The sequence below is a fragment of the Triticum aestivum genome, chromosome 1D, assembly GCF_018294505.1.
Source record: "Triticum aestivum cultivar Chinese Spring chromosome 1D, IWGSC CS RefSeq v2.1, whole genome shotgun sequence".
Lineage (NCBI taxonomy): Eukaryota > Viridiplantae > Streptophyta > Magnoliopsida > Poales > Poaceae > Triticum > Triticum aestivum.
Window position 1 is genome coordinate 393,766,894 of NC_057796.1, and position 24,321 is coordinate 393,791,214.

General features: G+C 46.8%; 1 pseudogene; it reads right to left on the reverse strand.

Annotated features, from left to right (window-relative positions):
* Window positions 1–1,530: 1,530 nt before the first annotated feature.
* LOC123159580 (CST complex subunit TEN1-like) lies at window positions 1,531–20,970 on the reverse strand (annotated as a pseudogene).
* Between the last annotated feature and the right edge of the window lie 3,351 nt (window positions 20,971–24,321).

Here is a 24,321-nt window from a genome sequence, read left to right on the forward strand (position 1 = left end):
CCTCCCCTTATTATGCATAAATTGACCAACTCTTTCACAGTAGCCATTTTTGATGGTACTTGTGCTTCAAAGACGAGTTTTGGTCATGGGCCCAAGGATAATTCTTCGCGGTGCCATACCAATTGACTCAAACATAGGTGGCCTCGGCCACCGCCCTCTCTTGTAGAGGTGTGTGGTTCTTGTCCTCGTGTTGATGCTTTTGTTGCTGTGTGTTTGCTCTCTTCTCTTGCCGTTTGTTTCTCTTTTCTTTTGACCTAAGCCTTTGTATCTAGTCTTTGGAGTATTGGCTGGGCGGTACTACCGCTGGTGGTGCGCGGTACTACCGCTTATGTTGACAAGCGGTACTACCGCCCACCCGAGCGGTACTACCGCTAGGGGGGCGGGATCAGGGGGTTATGTCGGGGAAGGGGGAGGTTTCTCCTCCCCCATACCCATTCGCACCACCCCTTCGTCCCTCTCCCTCTGTCCAGCGACTCCTCGCCGCGGGAGGGCTCCGACGGGCCGCCGTCTCCGGGCCATCCCTCTCCATTCCCTTCGGTGGAGTCGATCCCCACCTCGTCCTCTTGCCATGGATGCCAGTATTGCCCTCGTTCCTTCTCTCTTTTTGTCTAGTTCTCAGATCTAGCGTTTTTGGGGCAATAGTGGTTGCATCTCTAGATTTTTGGCTAAATCTCGGCTTGAGTAGTTTGGAGAAGGCGTCTAGACTATGTGGATTAAGTTTTGGTAGCATTATTTTTGAATTTGGTAGTCCGGTAGTGCCGGATCTGACCACGGCAGTAGGAACTGCCGGTTCCCCGTCTTGCGCGGTACTACCGCTCCCGCTGGGGCGGTACTGCCACCTATGGCCAGCGGTACTACCGCTGCCTGCCAGATTCCATCATTCCCCTACCTCTGTTTGATCCATGCTGTTTTGTTTGAAGGCTTACGCTTTTTCTTTCGTGTTGGTTTTTTTTTCTGTTCGTGTGTTTGGTTCCAGGTGGTGAACGTCCTGAGGAGCAAGTCCACCGTGTCAACCCCGGTCGTGCAACCACAAAGCGCTACCGCACCTCTGAGTCAGTAGGTGCTTCCTCAAGTGCGGCTCCTCCGCCTCAACATCAGAAGAAACTTGCCAACAGGCCGAAGGCAAAGGGCAAGACTGTGACTGAGATGTCTGCTAAGGAGTTCTGGGAAAGGCATCGCCGCAACCCCTATGCGGAAGACCAAGAACCCAATTTTGTCAACCGCCCGTTCTGGAACCGCTTTTAGTTTGCCATCTACTTTGATGTGATCAAGGCCAAGAAGAATCTCTTTATTAGTGTTCGCTCCATCGACACGGATGCCATGGAGAAGGATCCTGAGTACTTTGGTGAAGCTCTTCAGATGTGTACTCAGCTCAACATTCTCAGAATCATGCAGTTCAACAAGGACTTTGATGCAGATTTGGTGGCTCGGTTCTATGCTACTGTCCATCTTGGAACTGATGAAGAAAGGACTCTGACCTGGATGACAAATGGCAAGTTACTGTCTGTCAAGTGGAAGGCTTTCATGGTGTTACTTCATGTGGAAGATCGCGGGCTTGAGACTCCTGTCGGCTTTTGCCCTCACCGCAACGTCAACTCCACTCACAAGCAAGCTCTCTGGCCCTACTGCACTGTGAAGGTTCACCCTGTGACTAAGAAGGAAACCTATGAGTTGTCTACCTACCTGGACATCCTTCATCGTGTCTTTCGAGAGACCCTCTTTCCTCGCATCGGGAATCTAGATATGGTCCACTCCTATCTCGTGGATATGCTTCTCTTCTGCCAGCATGAGAAGGAAGCAAACACTGGCGAGTCCCTGGACATTTCTCATGTTATGTGGTCTGAACTTCTCACTGCCATTTCTGAGCGCAAGTGCCCGATCTATGGTCCATTTATCATGCTGCTCATTGAGAAGGCCTGGGCACGTGTCCATCCCCAGGTGATGCTGGAAACTGGAGAATTGGTCTCACATGAGATCAAGCGTCTGAGGAAGAAGGACAGTTGGGGCGTCCCAGCCCCTAAATCCGGGGGGCCATCTACTGCTGCTGACATGGAGACTGAGGATGGGACTGAGGCCGATGATGACGATGAGGATTATGCGCCTTCTGGGACAGAGCCCTCTTGGGCAAAGAAGATCAAGCGCAAGATGAAGAAGCTCTTCTGCATGGAGTCTCGTGGTCAGTACATGACTCATGTGGCTGAGAAGAAGGCCAGGGGGCATCACAAGGAGATCATGCGTCATCTAGGTGCGACCGTTGTTAGTGGGTCTGAGGGCCAGATCACTGAGGAAGAGGAGTGGATTCAGCAGCACTATCCGTGGACCGATTCCGACACCGAGCAGTTTCCGACTGAGGATGGCGGTGCAGATGACCCTGCTGGGATGTGATGAGAGAGCTCCTCAGTTTGCCTTCACCTGGAGCCGTAGCGTCGCTCTTTGCCCTTTTGGTGTCTCGATGCCAATGGGGGAGAGAGCTTAGGGATTTGCTTTATGGTGTCGGTGTGCTTTATGGTGTCGTCATTTTCTGTGTTGTGTCGTTGTGTTTTCTCGCGATTTGCCGTGTTTGGTTGTGTGCCAGTGAGACCTAAGTTCCAGATATATGGTGTAAGACATATGCTACCTTATCTTTATCTATGTCTTTCTAGTACTTTGGTATCTTATGAGTTGCTTGTCTATCATGTATCCTATGCTTAGGTTGTTGGACTATAAAATATAGGGGGAGTGTTGATCCTAATGTGTGTGTCCTACATTCCAAAGGCACTACCAACTAGGTGCACACATTCAGGGGGAGCCCGTCTATATTTTGTAGTTCTTAGTTTCTTTACTTTCATGATATATCCTTGTGCAAATCCCTGGTTGTCATCAATCCACCAAAAAGGGGGAGATTGTTAAGGCATATCTCTCTAGATGTAGTTTTGGTGATTGCTGACAACATGTTTGCGGACTAATTGTGTGCTTTGAGCATTTCAGAGATTCATCATTTGGCACGAGACGATTTCTTTCCCCTCGGAGTGTCATTCAAGACGGTGTAGCTCTTTCGCTTCTTTTGGTGGATTAGTTTCGTAGGAGTCACCATACTATCAAGAGGGGGTCCGCTTTGGTAAGGCTAGGGTGGAATCAACACGTACACATCCTCTTTACACCTTCTGAGCCTTTTCGCTTCATTGGAGTTCCCTTTCCTCTCTCCTTGGGCTGAGTCTGGTCCCAGAGGTAGTACCGCGGTACCCAGCGGTAGTACCGCTTAGGGGTCACAAGCGGCAGTACCGCTCCGCAGCGGTAGTACCGCTGGTGGGTCCTCAGCAGTAGTACTGCTACGGTACCAGGCCCCTACCGCGTCGACTCGAGGGGGCGTTTTTCGTGTCGGATTGTGCGGTACTTCGCAGCGGCAGTAGAGCGGCAGTACCGCTCTTAAGCAATAGTACCGTCCTACCACCGCGGCAGTACCGCCCATGTCGTTATCTCCCCTGCCCTCCAGTCTCCACGGTAGTACCGCCGTGGGAGCGGTAGTACCGCTTGTCTCGGCGGTAGTACCGCTGCCTTATGCGGTAGTACCGCCCTCTGCGGGGCTGTTGCGGGGGGTAACGGTTGGATTGTTCCCCCCACTATATAAAGAGGTCTTCTTCCCCGTAGTTGACTTACCTCTTCCCCCAAAAGCTCCATTGTTGCTCCAAGCTCCATTTTCGCCCGATCTCTCTCCCTAGCCAATCAAACTTGTTGATTTGCTCGGGATTGGTTGAGAAGGCCCCGATCTACACTTCCACCAAGAGAAATTTGATTCCCCCCACTTATCCCTAGCGGATCTTGTTACTCTTGGGTGTTTGAGCACCCTAGACGGTTGAGGTCACCGCGGAGCCATAGTCCATTGTGGTGAAGCTTTGTGGTGTCGTTGGGAGCCTCCAATTAAGTTGTGGAGATTGCCCCAACCTTGTTTGTAAAGGTCCGGTCACCTCCTTCAAGGGCACCAATAGTGGAATCATGGCATCTCGCATTGTGTGAGGGCGTGAGGAGAATACGGTGGCCCTAGTGGCTTCTTGGGGAGCATTGTGCCTCCACACCGCTCCAACGGAGACGTACTTCCCCTCAAAAGGAAGGAACTTCGGTAACACATCCTCGTCTTCACCGGCTCCACTCTTGGTTATCTCATCCCTTTACTTTCGCAAGTTTACTTGTGTTATATCTCTTACTTGCTTGCGTGCTTGTTGTCATTGCATCATATAGGTTGCTCACTTAGTTGCATATCTAGACAACCTATTTTGATGCAAAGTTTAATTTGGTAAAGAAAAGCTAAAAATTGTTAGTTGCCTATTCACCCCCCTCTAGTCAACTATATCGATCCTTTCAACCGGTCACCCACCCACATCATACCGGCGCTCGGAGGGAGGCTGGCGAGAAGCGGCGGGGACGAGGGAGACAGGGGAAAGGAGCCAACCTCAGATCTGACGAGGAGGGGAAGACCTCCGTGCCGCTGCCGCCACCCGCCGTCGTCTCACCACCCGCGTGGTCGAGGCCGCCAGCCAGAGCACACTCGCGAACGACGCCGGCCGAGAAGGCGCCGCCGCCTCGCCAAGAAGGGCCACCGCCCCGATCCGAGGTCCTCCTCGAGGAAAGGAGCGTCCGAGGCCTCGCCGCCACCATTACGGGCGGTCGCGCGAGCGGATCCGGTGGCTTTCTCAGGTGGCGGCGAGGGAGGGAGGGTGAGGGAGCGGCGGCGTGACGGGGAAACCCTAGTCGCCGCCCGAGTCGCCCGAAGCGGATGACGCGGGGGCCGCGTGGGGATGTGATCCATACTTCAGAGGAACTGAACTGAGGCCATGAGAATGGTTGACGGCTTTGGATCATGCCTTCCTAAAGCTCAGCAGTCTGGCTTCATGCAACTGCGATAAAGGTTCAGGTCAAGGCCATCGACGTTCCTGCCACACGTGCTTGCAGAATCGCCTGCGGGACGTACATAAGCAACAGATTCGGTGTAGCATCACTGTTCCAATGACACCATACATATATAATTCAATGAGAAAAGGCGGAGAAGGACAAAGAGCTATGTCGTCGTTTGGCCGGATCAGGAGCTCGCCGACGCCGATGAACTGAAACATAAAGGCGCAGTGGACTGGAAACCAATGTCCCTCAGGTGTTGGGTGTCGATCTTCAGCGTCGCGCTGCCATCTCGAATGACAACAACTGCAGAGTCCACATCGTATGACTGAATGCTGGAGAATCGCAAGCCAAGAAGGTTAGCACAGTTAATTAAAATGTGCGGTTACGTTCGTCCCGGACCTCGTCGCGGCGCGCACTCTCACCGCCGACGACGGCGAGATCCTTCTGCCACGGCGCGCTTCGGATGGTGCTGATCGACAAGCGAGGCGTGACGGTCGATGCACGAGGGAGAGTGCATCAAGGTCAACCAGGTCATCTCCTTCCCGTGCCATCTGGCTAGGGTTGACCGCCTCATCTCGCCGCCATGCACGATCTCATCGCATGCGGGTCCCTGCATGCAAAGCGGGGAGGAGGAGAGACATGCAGCGGTTGGATACGCTACATCTGGCATCGCGAGAGCTGCCGGATCCGATTCATGGCCGTCTCACCGCCATGAGGGGCCCAATATGGCCATGACGAGGAGATATTTAATGGACACCGAGGGGAGGGGGTCCACCCAATTCCCCACCTACCACCACTACGACCAGGTCCGATTTGCATCTCGTTCATCTCTTCGGGCATCTATGGGAGAGAGCTAGGGTTTCCTCATCCCCTCTACCTCCTCCGCGTGATTCCTTTGGCTGGTGGCGTGGCAAGGTCGGCGGCGGCGACCGCTCCTTCGCTCAGATCGCCGGGAGACCCGTGGCAACCCGCCTGCGACGATGGGAGATCGAGACGGGGGAAGATTCGGAGGGCGCGCGACACCTCTGGCCGCGACGGGTTTGGGGGAGGGCGCAAGGCGCCGCCGCCCAACCAGACACGCCATGGTGTGGCAGCGGCCAGATCCAGCGATGTATGCGCGTGGGAGTTCGAGATCTGCTGGAGGAGACGCTGGAGACAGATGGGAAGCGGCGGCGTGGGCGATGCGAGGAGGAGCCAAGGAGTGGGAGACCTAGAAGACAGCAGCGTCCAAGGAAGCGGCGCCACCTCCTGCCGCTGATCCGACTACGCCTCCGGGCATCAAGTGCTCTGAGGAATGGTGCCTCAACTATAACAATCCAGGTCATTTCGCTCCTTGTTGCCCTACCATTCGTTGCGAGAAATGCAACAAACTTGGTCATATGGCTCAGTTATGTCAATCACTGAGGCCTTGGGAGTGTGTTCCTTTGCTGTGTGGATTTCAGTCCCCTGGACAGGGTTTTTTCTATATCCCTGATCTGTGTGCGTCTAAACAAAACTCTGAAAAAAACAAACAACGTGGTAATCACCATCATAGGGGGGGCTGTTACTGTGAAAGAGATTGAACATGAATTTAATGTTTTTTTGCTCATAAACCTGGGAAGAAAAAGTGGCGTTGTACTGCTCGCTCCATTAGCCCTACCCAATTTGTTATGCGGTTTCCTAATGCTAGTGAGGTAGAAAGAGCCTGCTGTTATGGCAAACGTCTCCCTCTGAAAGATGGCTCGGTTATTGTTTGCATAAATCCATGGTCTGCTTCTGCGGGAGCTAAAGGAAATATGGAAAAAGCATGGGTTCGAGTTAGAAATGTTCCCTTGGAAAAGAGATGTACTGAGCATGTTGCATATGCTGGGGACTGGTGGGCATAACTTTGGAAGTAGATGAAGCCACTTTGCATAAACCTGAGTATGCTAGAATATTACTTGGGTGCAGAGAGGTGAAAAAAATTCCTCCATCTGCTAAGGGGATGCTAGGTGAACAATTCTATGATTTCTTTTATGAAGTAGAGAAAACGTGTCTGTTGGGAGGGGATAAGAATCAATCCTCGGTTGCTGTGGACAGCAATGCATCCCCCTCATTTCCAAAGAAAGCTAGGGTGGACTCATACCCTGCTTCTTCTACTGAACAAGGGGAGACTAACGCTTCTATGGTGGGGAATTATTCATCCCAGAGCTATGATAAAAGCTCGCAATGTTTACCTGCTGTTGTTGAAAACGATAATGAGGAGGATAGTGATGAGGGAACCACACTGAGCTGCTGATTGAATCCATGGCTAGAGAGCATGCTAATGAAAAAATGGCTCATTATGATTCTCCTGTGAAAACAATGGTGATGAGGTGGAAAATGATAGTGGGGGTGTGTGTCCCCTATCCCTGCTATCAACCATAAAAAAGGTGCTTGCGAAATTATCCAAACCCCTATCCCTCCTCCTATGTTTCTTCAGTACTACGATAACCCTCTTGGAGTTGTGTTTCCTCCTTTGTCAGATTATGTGATCTAGCCCTCTTTGCCTCATATTGTTCCTCTTGAAGAAGGTTCAGCGGAGGGGGAGAGAACTCCAGTGAATACAATGTTGAGTCACCTTCTGGGTCGCCCATGCATGATTCTGTGGTGCCCGAGGACAGGGCTACACGCAAACAATTCCAGAAGCTGGAGAGGGTGGAAGATTGGGCTGCCAACAGACTGAAGAAACGTGATGTTGAAGGTAAAAAAAATGCTCAACACTAATAATCAGTTCTTGGTCTTGTCTAATACTGATATTGTGTTGCGTGCATCCCTTATGGGAGTACAAATTCCTGATGATAATTAACTTTGCCACTATTGATGTCATTCGCGAACTAGACATCTAGGAATTTACTTCTTGACAAAAAAATGAGAAAGAATCTCCTAACATAACTATTAATGATGGGCTGGGTAATAACATTCCATTATCTTTGACTTGGGATGAGGAATATAAAGAAGAAGATGAATCTTTTACTCTTGTCCAATCAAGGCAAAAAAAGAGGAAAACCAGCGAAGAAGAACAGTGGTCATTTCGTCCCCTAATGACCCTGTTAGGCCTATGACTAGAAGTCAAAAGAGAAAGGGAGATGGTAGGGATGCTATGAATCCTCGCAAACCTACCAGGTTGAGAGATAAACCGGAACGATATAAATGATATGTATCTTTTGGAATTGTAGGGGGGCAAGTAAGAAAGGCATGTCTACCTGCCTCACTGACATGATTAATGCTAATGGGGTGGACTTCCTTGGGTTGCAAGAAACTATGAAAAGCAACTACACTCCTTCCTTTTTTAGAAAACTGGATCCATATCAAAAGTTTCATTGGGAGTGGAACCCTTCTAGGGGGGAATCTGGAGGCATCCTTTGTGGTATTAATAAAGATAAGTTTGATATCCTTGGGGTGAAACACGGGAAATTTATTTTACAAATCGACCTTTTCGACAGAAGGAAAAAGAGCAAGTGGGCCTTGATGGTTGCATATGGTGCTGCTCATGATGAGCATAAACCTGAGTTTATGGCAGAAATGTCCTCTATGTGCCATAATACCCACATTCCTTATTTGGTGGGGGGGGGGGTTAATATTTTGCGTCATAGTGGGGAGAAAAACAAAAAAACATGTCCCATTTTTCTGATGTGTTCAATTCTGTCATTCACCTGTTAGGGCTGAGAGAGATCAATATGTCAGGAGGCTGTTACACTTGGTCTAATAAACAGGAGAACCCTACCCTAGAAAATTTGGATAGGGTGTTGATGTCATCTGATTGGGAGGATTTATATCCTCTTGTTTCAGTTCATAAAATGGTCAAGATTTCTGATCATAACCCACTTCTCCTAGATGGGGGGGGGGTGGCACCATCTAGGGCCCCGGGGAATAGATGCTTTAAATTTGATAATGCCTGGCTGAGTAACCCAGACTTTCTCCCCTTGGTGGCTGAGATCAGGTCCAGGCTAGTTTATACTAATGATCCTATTGATATTTTAAATATCAAATTGAAGAGGTTTAAGAAATTCTTCAAAGGTTGGGGGTCAAATATTTTTGGACATAATAAAATCAGGAAGAATCTTATTAAACTCGAGTTTCAAGAATTAGAAACACTTGAGGAAACTATTGGTCTTTGTGGGGAGGCTTATACTAGAAAGCTGGATATCCTAGTTGAGCTTAATGATCTATATGTAGAAGAAGAACTTCACTGGCATCAATTATCTAATGAGAGATGGCTCTTGAAAGGGGATAATAATACTGATTTTTTCATAAAGTGGCCAATGGGCGACGTAGGAAAAACTTTATGATCTCCTTGAGTGCGGTTCTGTGATTGTAGAAGGGGCCAAAAACCTATTGTCCCATGCTACTACATACTATAAAGATTTGTTTGGACCAACCCCTGGCAATATTTGTCACATAGATGCCTCTCTCTGGTCCCAGGATAAAAAAATTTCATCTGAGGATAATGAGGACCTGACGCGACCTTTCTCCCTTGAGGAAATTAAAAAGGCTCTATGTGAGATGAGATCTAATCGAGCCCCTGGTCCGGACAATATCCCTGTTGAATTCTATCAACATTGTTGGGATGTGGTGAGCGCGGACCTTTTCAGCTTGTTTGAGTGGTTCTATGAAGGCAAGCTGGATGTGCAACGGTTGAACTATGGTATCAACATGTTGCTTCCTAAATCAACAGATGCCAAAAAGATCCAGCAGTATAGGCCTATATGTTTGCTCCGTTGCCCCTATAAATTGATCACTAAAGTCATGGATCTTAGGGCCGGCAAGTTTGCTAACAAAATGTTTAGCATCCAACAAAATGCGTTCATTAAAGGAAGGCATATTGTGGATGGTATCTTATCCCTACATGAGGTGTTGCACTATACTCATGTGAAAAAGCAGGCGAGAGTAGTTCTTAAGATCGATTTCGAGAAGGCCTATGACAAAGTGAATTGGGAGTTCCTACTTGATTGTCATGTTAAACGTGGCTTTAATTCCAAGTGGTGCGGGTGGGTTTCGCAAATCCTTAAAAATGGTACAGTGAGTGTGAAGATCAATGATGAGATAGCACCATATATCCAAAGTGCCAAGGGGGTGCGACAAGGCGACCCACATTCTCCTTTCTTGTTTAACCTTGTAGTTGAGTGCTTGACTAAGATGGTACTTGCTGCTCAAAAAAAGATCTCATCAAAGGACTGGCCTCTGATCTGATTGAGGGAGGGTGGGAATCCTCCAATACGCTGATGACACAGTCCTATGTTTTGAGCATGACATAGACAAGGCTATCAATGTCAAATTGTTGCTATATCTGTTCGAGCTTATGTCAGGGTTAAAAATTAACTTTGAAAAAATTGAAGTATTCGTTATTGGAGGGGATAATGAAACTGAGTTGGTATATGCAGAGATGTTTGGTTGTCGGGTGGGCACTTTACCTATGAGATACCTGGGGGTGCTAGTCACCTATTCCACTCTTAAAAACATTGAGTTGGACTTCCTGGATATTAATGAAGGAAATATGCCCTAGAGGCAATAATAAAGTATTATATATTTCCTTATATCATGATAAATGTTTATTATTCATGCTAGAATTGTATTAACCGGAAACATAATACATGTGTGAATACATAGACAAACAGAGTGTCACTAGTATGCCTCTACTTGACTAGCTCGTTAATCAAAGATGGTTATGTTTCCTAGCCATAGACATGAGTTGTCATTTGATTAACGGGATCACCTCATTAGGAGAATGACGTGATTGACTTGACCCATTCCGTTAGTTTAGCACCCGATCGTTTAGTATGTTGCTATTGCTTTCTTCATGACTTATACATGTTCCTATGACTATGAGATTATGCAACTCCCGTTTACCGGAGGAACACTTTGTGTGCTACCAAACGTCACAACGTAACTGGGTGATTATAAAGGTGCTCTACAGGTGTCTCCAAAGGTACTTGTTGGGTTGGCGTATTTCGAGATTAGGATTTGTCACTCCGATTGTCGGAGAGGTATCTCTAGGCCCACTCGGTAATGCACATCACTATAAGCCTTGCAAGCATTGTGACTAATGAGTTAGTTGCGGGATGATGTATTACGGAACGAGTAAAGAGACTTTCCAGTAACGAGATTGAACTAGGTATCGAGATACCGACGATCGAATCTCGGGCAAGTAACATACCGATGACAAAGGGAACAACGTATGTTGTTATGCGGTCTGACCGATAAAGATCTTCGTAGAATATGTGGGAGCCAATATGGGCATCCAGGTCCCGCTATTGGTTATTGACCGGAGAGGTGTCTCGGTCATGTCTACATAGTTCTCGAACCCGAAGGGTCCGCACGCTTAAAGTTACGATGACAGTTATATTATGAGTTTATATGTTTTGATGTACCGAAGGTTGTTCGGAGTCCCGGATGTGATCACGGACATGACGAGGAGTCTCAAAATGGTCGAGACATAAAGATTGATATATTGGACGACTATATTCGGACACCGAAAGTGTTCCGGGGAAGTTTCGGATTAAACCGGAGTGCCGGAGGGTTACCGGAACCCCCCGGGGAAGTATTGGGCCTTAGTGGGCCTTGAGGGGAGAGAGAGGGCAGCAGCCAGGAGGTGGTGCGCCCCCTCCCAGGAGGAGTCCTAGTTGGACTAGGAGAGGGGGGCGCAGCCCCCTTTCCCTCTCCCTCTCCCTCTCTTTCCTTCCCCCTTCTTTTCCTAGTAGGACTAGGAAAGGGGAGTCCTACTCCTACTAGGAGGAGGACTCCCCCCCTCTCCTTGGCGCGCCTAGGGCAGCCGGCCTCCCCCTTGTTCCTTTATATACGGGGGCAGGGGGGCACCTCTATAGACACTGGATATACGATATTTTAGCCGTGTGCGGTGCCCCCCTCCACCATATTACACCTCGATAATACCGTTGCGGAGCTTAGGCGAAGCCCTGCGTCGGTGGAACATCATCATCGTCACCACACCGTCGTGCTAACGAAACTCTCCCTCAACACTCGGCTGGATCGGAGTTCGAGGGACGTCATCGAGCTAAACGTGTGTAGAACTCGGAGGTGCCGTACGTTCGGTACTTGATCGGTCGGATCGTGAAGACGTACGACTACATCAACCGCGTTGTGATAACGCTTCCGCTGTCGGTCTACGAGGGTACATGGACAACACTCTCCCCTCTCGTTGCTATGCATCACCATGATCTTGCGTGTGCGTAGGAATTTTTTTGAAATTACTACGTTCCCCAACAGTGGCATCCGAGCCTGGTTTTATGCGTTGATGCTATGCACGAGTAGAACACAAGTGAGTTGTGGGCGATATAAGTCATACTACTTACCAGCATGTCATACTTCGGTTCAACGGTATTGTGAGATGAAGCGGCCCGGACTGACATTACGCGTACGCTTACGCGAGACTGGTTTCACCGTTCGGAGCACTCGTTGCTTAAAGGTGACTGGCGGGTGTTTGTCTCTCTCACTTTAGTTGAACCGAGTGTGGCTACGCCCGGTCCTTGCGAAGGTTAAAACAGCACCAACTTGACAAACTATCGTTGTGGTTTTGATGCATAGGTAAGAAGGTTCTTGCTAAGCCCGTAGCAGCCACGTAAAACTTGCAACAACAAAGTAGAGGACGTCTAACTTGTTTTTGCAGGGCATGTTGTGATGTGATATGGTCAAGACATGATGTGATATAATTTGTTGTATGAGATGATCATGTTTTGTAACCGAGTTATCGGCAACTGGCAGGAGCCATATGGTTGTCGCTTTATTGTATGAGATGCAAACACCATGTAATAGTTTTACTTTATCACTAAGCGGTAGCGATAGTCGTAAAAGCAATTATTTGGCGAGATGACAACGATACTACGATGGAGATCAAGGTGTCGCGCCGGTGACGATGGTGATCATGACGGTGCTTCGGAGATGGAGATCACAAGCACGGTGCTTCAGAGGTGGAGATCACAAGCACAAGATGATGATGGCCATATCATATCACTTATATTGATTGCATGTGATGTTAATCCTTTATGCATCTTATCTTGCTTTGATTGACGGTAGCATTATAAGATGATCTCTCACTAAAATTTCAAGATAAAAGTGTTCTCCCTGAGTATGCACCGTTGCGAAAGTTCTTCGTGCTGAGACACCACGTGTTAATCGGGTGTGATAGGCTCTACGTTCAAATACAACGGGTGCAAAACAGTTGCACACGCGGAATACTCAGGTTAAACTTGACGAGCCTAGCATATACAGATATGGCCTCGGAACACAGAGACCGAAAGGTCGAGCGTGAATCATATAGTAGATATGATCAACATAGTGATGTTCACCATTGAAACTACTCCATCTCACGTGTTAATCGGACATGGTTTAGTTGCTTTGGATCACATAAGCACTTAGATGATAAGAGGGATGTCTATCTAAGTGGGAGTTCTTAAGTAATATGATTAATTGAACTTAAATTTATCATGAACTTAGTACCTGATAGTATCTTGCTTGTCTATGTTAATTGTAGATAAATGGCCCGTGCTGTTGTTCCGTTGAATTTTAATGCATTCCTTGAGAAAGCTAAGTTGAAAGATGATGGTAGCAATTACACGGACTGGGTCCGTAACTTGAGGATTATCCTCATTGCTGCACAGAAGAATTACGTCCTAGAAGCACCGCTAGGTGCCAGGCCTCCTGCAAGAGCGACGCCAGAAGTTATGAACGTCTGGCAGAGCAAAGCTGATGACTACTCAATAGTTCAGTGTGCCATGCTTTACGGCTTAGAACCGGGTCTTCAACGACGTTTTGAACGTCATGGAGCATATGAGATGTTCCAGGAGTTGAAGTTAATATTTCAAGCAAATGCCCGGATTGAGAGATATGAAGTCTCCAATAAGTTCTATAGCTGCAAGATGGAAGAGAATAGTTCTGTCAGTGAGCATATACTCAGAATGTCTGGGTATAATAATCACTTGATTCAACTGGGAGTTCAACTTCCGGATGATTGCGTCATTGACAGAATTCTTCAATCACTGCCACCAAGCTACAAGAGCTTCGTGATGAACTATAACATGCAAGGGACAGATAAGACAATTCCCGAGCTCTTCGCAATGCTAAAGGCAGCGGAGGTAGAAATCAAAAAGGAGCATCAAGTGTTGGTGGTCAGTAAAACCACTAGTTTCAAGAAAAAGGGCAAAGGGAAGAAGAAAGGGAACTTCAAGAAGAACATTAAGCAAGTTGCTGTTCAGGAGAAGAAATCCAAGTCTGGACCTAAGCCTGAAACTGAGTGCTTCTACTGTAAGCAGACTGGTCACTGGAAGCGGAACTGCCCCAAGTATTTGGCGGATAAGAAGGATGGCAAGGTTAACAAAGGTATATGTGATATACATGTTATTGATGTGTACCTTACTAATACTCGCAGTAGCACCTGGGTATTTGATACTGGTTCTGTTGCTAATATTTGCAACTCGAAACAGGGGCTACGGATTAAGCGAAGATTGGCTAAGGACGAGGTGACGATGCGCGTGGGAAATGGTTCCAAAGTCGATGTGATCGCCGTCGGCACACTACCTCTACATCTACCTTCGGGATTAGTTTTAGACCTAAATAATTGTTATTTGGTGCCAACGTTGAGCATGAACATTATATCTGGATCTTGTTTAATGCGAGACGGTTATTCATTTAAATCAGAGAATAATGGTTGTTCTATTTATATGAATAATATCTTTTATGGTCATGCACCCTTGAAGAGTGGTCTATTTTTAATGAATCTCGATAGTAGTGATACACATATTCATAATGTCAAAGCCAAAAGATGCAGAGTTAATAATGACAGTGCAACTTATTTGTGGCACTGCCGTTTGGGTCATATCGGTGTAAAGCGCATGAAGAAACTCCATACTGATGGAATTTTGGAATCACTTGGTACTTGCGAACCATGCCTCATGGGCAAGATGACCAAAACACCGTTCTTCGGAACTATGGAGAGAGCAACCGATTTGTTGGAAATCATACATATAGATGTATGTGGTCCGATGAATATTGAAGCTCGTGGCGGATATCGTTATTTTCTCACCTTCACAGATGATTTGAGCAGATATGGGTATATCTACTTAATGAAACATAAGTCTGAAACATTTGAAAAGTTCAAAGAATTTCAGAGTGAAGTTGAAAATCATCGTAACAAGAAAATAAAATTCCTGCGATCTGATCGTGGAGGAGAATATTTGAGTTACGAGTTTGGCCTACATTTGAAACAATGCGGAATAGTTTTGCAACTCACGCCACCCGGAACACCACAGCGTAATGGTGTGTCCGAACGTCGTAATTGTACTTTATTAGATATGGTGCGATCTATGATGTCTCTTACTGATTTACCGCTATCATTTTGGGGTTATGCTTTAGAGACGGCTGCATTCACTCTAAATAGGACACCATCGAAATCCGTTGAGACGACGCCTTATGAACTATGGTTTGGCAAGAAACCAAAGTTGTCGTATCTTAAAGTTTGGGGTTGCGATGCTTATGTGAAGAAACTTCAACCTGATAAGCTCGAACCTAAATCGGAGAAATGTGTCTTCATGGGATACCCAACAGAGACTGCTGGGTATACCTTCTGTCACAGATCCGAAGGCAAGATGTTCGTTGCTAGGAATGGATCCTTTCTAGAGAAGGAGTTTCTCTCGAAAGATGTGAGTGGGAGGAAAGTAGAACTTGATGAGGTAACTGTACCTGCTCCCTTATTGGAAAGTAGATCATCGCAGAAATCAGTTTCTGCGACACCTACACCAAGTAGTGAGGAAGTTAATGATAATGATCATGAAACTTCAGATCAAGTTATTACTGAACCTCGTAGGTCAAATAGATCAAGATCCGCACCAGAGTGGTACGGTAATCCTGTTCTGGAGGTCATGTTACTAGACCATGACGAACCTACGAACTATGAAGAAGCGATGGTGAGCCCAGATTCCGCAAAATGGCTTGAAGCCATGAAATCCGAGATGGGATCCATGTATGAGAACAAAGTATGGACTTTGGTTGACTTGCCCGATGGTCGGCAAGCCATTGAAAACAAATGGATCTTCAAGAAGAAGACTGACGCCGATGGTAATGTTACTGTCTATAAAGCTCGACTTGTTGCGAAAGGTTTTCGACAAGTTCAAGGAATTGACTACGATGAGACCTTCTCACCCGTAGCGATGCTTAAGTCTGTCCGAATCATGTTAGCAATTGCCGCATTTTATGATTATGAAATTTGGCAAATGGATGTCAAAACTGCATTCCTGAATGGATTTCTGGAAGAAGAGTTGTATATGATGCAACCAGAAGGTTTTGTCGATCCAAAGGGAGCTAACAAAGTGTGCAAGCTCCAGCGATCCATTTATGGACTGGTGCAAGCCTCTCGGAGTTGGAATAAACGTTTTGATAGTGTGATCAAAGCATTTGGTTTTATACAGACTATTGGAGAAGCCTGTATTTACAAGAAAGTGAGTGGGAGCTCGATAGCATTTCTGATATTATATGTGGATGACATATTATTGATTGGAAATGATATAGAATTTCTGGATAGCATAAAGGGATACTTGAATAAAAGTTTTTCAATGAAAGACCTCGGTGAAGCTGCACATATATTAGGCATTAAGATCTATAGAGATAGATCAAGACGCTTAATTGGACTTTCACAAAGCACATACCTTGACAAAGTTTTGAAGAAGTTCAAAATGGATCAAGCAAAGAAAGGGTTCTTGCCTGTACTACAAGGTGTGAGATTGAGTAAGACTCAATGCCCGACCACTGCAGAAGATAGAGAGAAGATGAAAGATGTTCCCTATGCTTCAGCCATAGGCTCTATCATGTATGCAATGCTGTGTACCAGACCTGATGTGTCCCTTGCTATAAGTTTAGCAGGGAGGTACCAAAGTAATCCAGGAGTGGATCACTGGACAGCGGTCAAGAACATCCTGAAATACCTGAAAAGGACTAAGGATATGTTTCTCGTTTATGGAGGTGACAAAGAGCTCATCGTAAGGGGTTACGTTGATGCAAGCTTTGACACTGATCCGGACGATTCGAAATCGCAAACCGGATACGTATTTACATTGAACGGTGGAGCTGTCAGTTGGTGCAGTTCTAAGCAAAGTGTCGTGGCGGGATCTACGTGTGAAGCGGAATACATAGCTGCTTCGGAAGCAGCAAATGAAGGAGTCTGGATGAAGGAGTTCATATCCGATCTAGGTCTCATACCTAGTACATCGGGACCAATGAAAATCTTTTGTGACAATACTGGTGCAATTGCCTTAGCAAAGGAATCCAGATTTCACAAGAGAACCAAGCACACCAGAAGACGCTTCAATTCCATCCGGGATTTAGTCCAGGTGGGAGACATAGAAATTTGCAAGATACATACGGATCTGAATGTTGCAGACCCGTTGACTAAGCCTCTTCCACGAGCAAAACATGATCAGCACCAAGACTCCATGGGTGTAAGAATCATTACTATGTAATCTAGATTATTGACTCTAGTGCAAGTGGGAGACTGAAGGAAATATGCCCTAGAGGCAATAATAAAGTTATTATTTATTTCCTTATATCATGATAAATGTTTATTATTCATGCTAGAATTGTATTAACTGGAAACATAATACATGTGTGAATACATAGACAAACAGAGTGTCACTAGTATGCCTCTACTTGACTAGCTCGTTAATCAAATATGGTTATGTTTCCTAGCCATAAACATGAGTTGTCATTTGATTAACGGGATCACCTCATTAGGAGAATGACGTGATTGACTTGACCCATTCCGTTAGCATAGCACCCGATAGTTTAGTATGTTGCTATTGCTTTCTTCATGACTTATACATGTTCCTATGACTATGAGATTATGCAACTCCCGTTTACCGGAGGAACACTTTGTGTGCTACCAAACGTCACAACGTAACTGGGTGATTATAAAGGTGCTCTACAGGTGTCTCCAAAGGTACTTGTTGGGTTGGCGTATTTCGAGATTAGTATTTGTCACTCCGATTATCGGAGAGGTATCTCTGGGCCCACTCGGTAATGCACATCACTATAAGCCTTGCAAGCATTGTGACTAATGAGTTAGTTGCGGGATGATGTATTATGGAACGAGTAAAGAGACTTGCCAGTAACGAGATTGAACTAGGTATCGAGATACCGACGATCGAATCTCGGGCAAGTAACATACCGATGACAAAGGGAACAACGTATGTTGTTATGCGGTCTGACCGATAAAGATCTTCGTAGAATATGTGGGAGCCAATATGGGCATCCAGGTCCCGCTATTGGTTATTGACCGGAGAGGTGTCTCGGTCATGTCTACATAGTTCTCGAACCCGAAGGGTCCGCACGCTTAAAGTTACGATGACAGTTATATTATGAGTTTATATGTTTTGATGTACCGAAGGTTGTTCGGAGTCCCGGATGTGATCACGGACATGACGAGGAGTCTCGAAATGGTCGAGACATAAAGATTGATATATTGGACGACTATATTCGGACACCGGAAGTGTTCCGGAGAAGTTTCGGATTAAACCGGAGTGCCGGAGGGTTACCGGAACCCCCCGGGGAAGTATTGGGCCTTAGTGGGCCTTGAGGGGAGAGAGAGGGCAGCAGCCAGGAGGTGGTGCGCCCCCTCCCAGGAGGAGTCCTAGTTGGACTAGGAGAGGGGGGCGCAGCCCCCTTTCCCTCTCCCTCTCCCTCTCTTTCCTTCCCCCCTTCTTTTCCTAGTAGGACTAGGAAAGGGGAGTCCTACTCCTACTAGGAGGAGGACTCCCCTCTCCTTGGCGCGCCTAGGGCAACCGGCCTCCCCCTTGCTCCTTTATATACGGGGGCAGGGGGGCACCTCTATAGACACTGGATATACGATATTTTAGCCGTGTGCGGTGCCCCCTCCACCATATTACACCTCGATAATACCGTTGCGGAGCTTAGGCGAAGCCCTGCGTCGGTGGAACATCATCATCGTCACCACACCGTCGTGCTGACGAAACTCTCCCTCAACACTCGGCTGGATCGGAGTTCGAGGGACGTCATCGAGCTGAACGTGTGTAGAACTCGGAGGTGCCGTACGTTCGGTACTTGATCGGTCGGATCGTGAAGACGTACGACTACATCAACCGCGTTGTGATAACGCTTCCGCTGTCGGTCTACGAGGGTACGTGGACAACACTCTCCCCTCTCGTTGCTATGCATCACCATGATCTTGCGTGTGCGTAGGAAATTTTTTGAAATTACTACGTTCCCCAACAATTAAGATGATCAAAAGGCTGGATGCATGAGTGGCCTATGCAGCATCCTCTGGGGCCAGGCTAACATTATTGGACTCTTGTCTTGATGGAGTCCCATCATACTTGATGTCCATGTTTCTCTTTAACAAAACCTTTATTGAAAAAATGAATAAACATCGTAGACGCTTCTTTTGGAGGAGGAAGAATAAGAAACATGCTTACCATGGTCAAATGGGCCAGGATTTGTCGATCTAAAAAAATTGGAGGTTTGGGTATAAAGGATCTTCATAAGCAGAACATCAGTCTCCTTGTGAAATGGTGGTGGAAGCTCGAAACTAGTGATGGGCTGTGGCAACGTATTATCCGTGCAAGATATTTCAGGAACAGAACTGTTGCGAATATCCGTAGTCGTTTCTCTAACTCCCCTTGCTGGAAAGCCATCATGAAAGTCAAGGAAACTTATATGGCTGGGAGGAGAATTAACATCAATAGTGGGGATTTGGCCAGGGTCTGGCATGATCCATGGTTAGATGATAGTATTCTACGAGATCGCTTCCCTGTTCTATTTGACATTTGTCAAAACCAAGATTGCACTTTTGCCTCGTTCATAGCAAAAAACTATGAACTTACCTTTCGGCGTAGGCATTTTGGTGAGTTGGAGGAACAATGGAAGTGGGTGGTGTGCGAGGCAAGAAAAAGACCTCTAAATGATGATCCAGACTCAGTATCCTGGTCTTTGACTAGGAAGGGGAAATTTACCACTAAATCTGTATACGAATGGTTGGAGAGAAACCTATCTAGTCCCAGTTACAAATGGGTGTGGAAAGCTGTAATCCCCTTGAAAATTAAAATTTTCTTGTGGCAGCTGTTCCAAAATGCGGTGCTTACGCGCGACAACATGCGCCGAAGGAATTGGCCGGGGAATCCTGTGTGTTCATTCTGCACAAACATGAAAACTGCTAACCATCTCTTTTTTACTTGCCCGCTCACTCGTACGGTCTGGGGTGTGCTGGGATTGACAGCAGGGGTATCTTGTTGCCCTCGATCTCTATGGACAAGCTTGGCTTGGTTATACAAACTCTTCCCGGGAGGGGATAAATTTTATATAATGATAATTGCAGGCATTTGCTGGGGGATTTGGTGCCTTCGTAACAAAGTTACTTTTGAAAAGTATGATGCTCGCACTCCTTTGGAGGCTGTCTTCACCGCTTGCTCGTTTATGCTATATTGGGCAGGGTTACTTAAGGAGGAAGACAAGACGAAGTTCCAGGCTGGTGTGAAGAGGCTGGCTCATGTGGCGGCTGCTCTGGCGGACAGATCATACTCGCGCGACAGGCTTCTTCTGGGAGATGGTGACGGTATCCAGATCGGCTAGCTCTTCATCCTATTCTAGCATAGCCTTCATCCACAGCGGTTTGATGCCTGCTGGATCATTGCTGTTATCTTTTGGCCCTTCTTTTGCGGAGTCTTATTCCTTAAACGGTCTTATATCTGAGCACTAGTTTGTTGTATCGCCAAGTTTTTGCTTCATAGCTGATGGTCCGTTTCAGGGTCATCATGCGGTGGGTTTCCTGGCGATGCACCAACTCGCTCCCCCCTTTCAGTCCCCTTTTGCTAGTAGTTGCTCCATATGGCTCGGTGCCTAGTTAGTGTGTGCTGTTGAACTGATGCTACAGACAGACTGATGTATTTTCGTTGATTGCAAAACTAATGGAAAGGGGTGTGAGCCCGGTTGGAAAAAAATAATTAAAATGTGCGGTTTTTAGACGGAAGCAACCGCGATAACGTACATTCCAGTTACTCGAATGGATGCTCCTTGCTTGAACATCTCCGAGGAGGGCTCTAGCTCTTGCAGAGTGACAGGCACACCTGTTTTCAGAGTGGAAGATGCCATCTAGCTAGCATACAGGGAACTGATGAAATGCAAAATGAGGGGCTTATTCCGCCTCTAGTGACAGTCTTAACAAAGAAAACGAGTGCGGATACCGGTAAAAAAATTACAAGATTGCACACTAGTACTTAATATAACTGATACAGTTTCAACATTATCCTGGTGCTCAACATTGTATTTGTTCAGACGCATGAGACGGCAATATGGATACTAGTGCTGCATACTGATCTAGCATTGGAATCTCAATTACGGGGAAGGAGGCAAAATGTATCAGCTACCAAGGAAGGGCTTCAAATCAGTAACATGCAATTCCAGTCCCATACAATCATTCCAACATCCTGGCATGAGATTCTAATCTGAAACTTGACTAAATCCTTATTTTTGCACCTGACAGAAACGGCTAACAGCGTACCTAATGCGCACGGGCTGCCTGATGAAATCCACAACCCTGGCAGCGATTGCCTCTGTGCTGACCTACTCCTTCCCCCTCCTGCTCCTCCATCGCGCGTCGCCGGCGAGGCGGCCTCGCCGATTGCGCGCAAACAGTCCAGCCGCTCGAGACACGAGGCGGGAAGCTGGAGGGAGGGAGGAATTGGGGCGGAGAATCACAGCTTTCCTGTGGGAGGATGGGATGGAAGGACGGCGGCGGAGGAGAGATTCCGTCAACCCGGCGCTGGGTTCTTGGGAGGAAGTCGACGAGGCGCACAGCGCACTGGGAGTTTTTTCTTTTTTTTTAGGCAAGCGCACTGGACTGAGAGTATGCATGTTTAGAATCGTTTTTTTGCAGGCAAAAATATACACATGCTATTATGTATTTTTTTGTGGTTGGTCCACATACATACTGTCACTTTATTTTTCTTGTTCTTGCTTCAGTTAAGAACTCCTATTTTAAAACTAATTCCTGTAGTAATAGAAGCTCTTGCACCGGACCTAAACATAATGGCAACACCTTGCTGCTTGCAAAGCTGAAAATATAGCTTGAAATCAAGCATTCCGATACCTTTTAAATTAGTGCTCATACCCAGAGTGACACTCATTCGTCAGTTTTCTACTGGAATTACTCACATAATTAATTTTATGTTAAAACCTTGATGTCTTGGATTGCATAGAATTTCTGTCATTGCGTAATGAATGTTGAGTATATGATTATTAGGAAGTATAGGATAGACTAGGATTTGGTCCTGCCATGTCTTGTACTCTAAGTTGGTCGTTGTACTCCTATATATAAGCCCACGAGGCCCAAGCAATACAAACAACTATTCCACCAAATCCCTCTCTCTATCGTTCTAACATGGTATCAGCCTAACCGATCCAAAACCCTAGTCGCTGCCGCTTCTGCACCACGCCGCCCTCGGGACAGTCGATCTCCATGATCGCCACCGGGGGTCGCGCCGCCCGTACCTAGGGTTCGTCTCCGGTCGTGTTGACCGGTTGCCTAGAGAGTCTTTTTTCCCGATCTGTTGATTCGGATTTTTTCTCTCGTCGATCGCTTGATCGGTGTTCTTTTTTGGTTATCCGATCCGATCTATAGATCGGTTTGCGTCGCCCGCCGCCATTCATCATCTCAACGCGTGTCTACTTCGTTGACATCTTCATCATCTTGGACTGGATTGGTCACCGCCCGGGCTTCACGCACGCAGCTGCACTTATAGGCGGCCGCTAGCGCGTCAAGCGTCGGCCTCTCGTCCTCATCACGTGCCCGCGCTGGCGTGGTTGCCTACGAGCGCTGGCCTCTGCACGCACATGTTGGGCGTGTTTGGTTGCCTGCATGTGGCCCAGCCTGGCCTGCGCGGGAAGAACTTGGCCCGTTTGGTTGCCTGCGTTTACTGTACGGCCCGCATGGCACGGAACTTAAAAGCACGTCTGATAACCCATAAGTATAGGGGATCGCAACAGTTTTCGAGGATAAAGTATATTTAACCCAAATTTATAGATTCGACACAAGGGGAGCCAAAGAATATTTGAAGGTATTAGCAGCTGAGTTGTCAATTCAACCACACCTGGAGATTAATTATCTGCAGCAAGTAATCAGTAGCAAAGTAGTTTGATAGTTTTGATAATAGTGACAACAGCAATAGTAACAGTAACAGTGATAGCAACAATTTTGTAGCAAGTGTAACAGTGATGATAGCAGTAGTAACTTAGCAGAAACAATATAGGATAAATTTGTAGGCATTGGACCGGTGACTTGTTGGATGATATTCATCATGTGACAGTTATAACCTAGAGCGATACGGCACTAGCTCTAGTTCATCGATATAATGTACACATGTATTTCGTAAATAGTCATACGTGCTTTATTAAAAGAACCTGCATGACATCTTTTGTCCTACCCTCCCGTGGCAGCGGGTCCATATTAGAAACTAAGGGATATTAAAGCCTCCTTTTAATAGAGAACGGGAACAAAGCATTAACACATATGAATACATGAACTCTTCAAACTACGGTAATCACCGGAAGAAGTCCCGATTATTGTCACTCCGGGGTTACCGGATCATAACACGTAGTAGGTGATTATAACTTTCAAGATCGGATCTAACACATGTATATAATGATGAATTCGTAAACGGTTCAGATCTGAGTTCATGGCACCCGGGCCCAAAGTGACAAGCATTAAGCATAGCAAAGTCATAGCAACATCAATCTAAGAACATAGTGGATACTACGGATCAAGCCCTAACAGAACTAACTCGATTACATGAGGAATCTCATCCAACTCCTCACCGACCAGCGAGCATACGAAGGAATTACTCACTCCCGGTGGGGAGCATCATGGAATTGGCGATGGAGATGGGTTGGTGATGACGAAGAACGAAGATCCCCCTCTCCGGAGCCCCAAACGGATTCCAGATCTGCCCTCCCAAGGAAGAACAGGGCTTGGCGGCGGCTCCCTCTCGTGGATTGCGATAATTCTTTCTCCCTGATTTTTTCTTCGAAAATAGGAATTTATAGCGTTGGTTTCAGGGTCAGCGGGGTCACTAGGTGGGTACAACCACCTGGGCACGCCAGGAGAGGGGGGCGCGCCCTGGTGGGTTGTGCCCACCCAGGGGCCCCTCTCCGGTAGGTCTTGGCTCCAAAAATTCTTATTTATTATATAAAAATTCCTCGTGAAGTTTCGTTTCATTCCGAGAACTTTTATTTCTGCACAAAAACAACACCATGGTAGTTCTGCTAAAAACAGCGTCAGTCCGGGGTTAGTTTCATTCAAATCATGCAAATTAGAGTCCAAAACAAGAGGAAAAGCGTGAGAAAAAGTAGATACGTATCAACTCCCCCAAGCTTACGCCTTTGCTTGTCCTCAAGAAATTCAGTTGATAAACTGAAAGTGAGAAAGAAAAACTTTTACGAACTCTT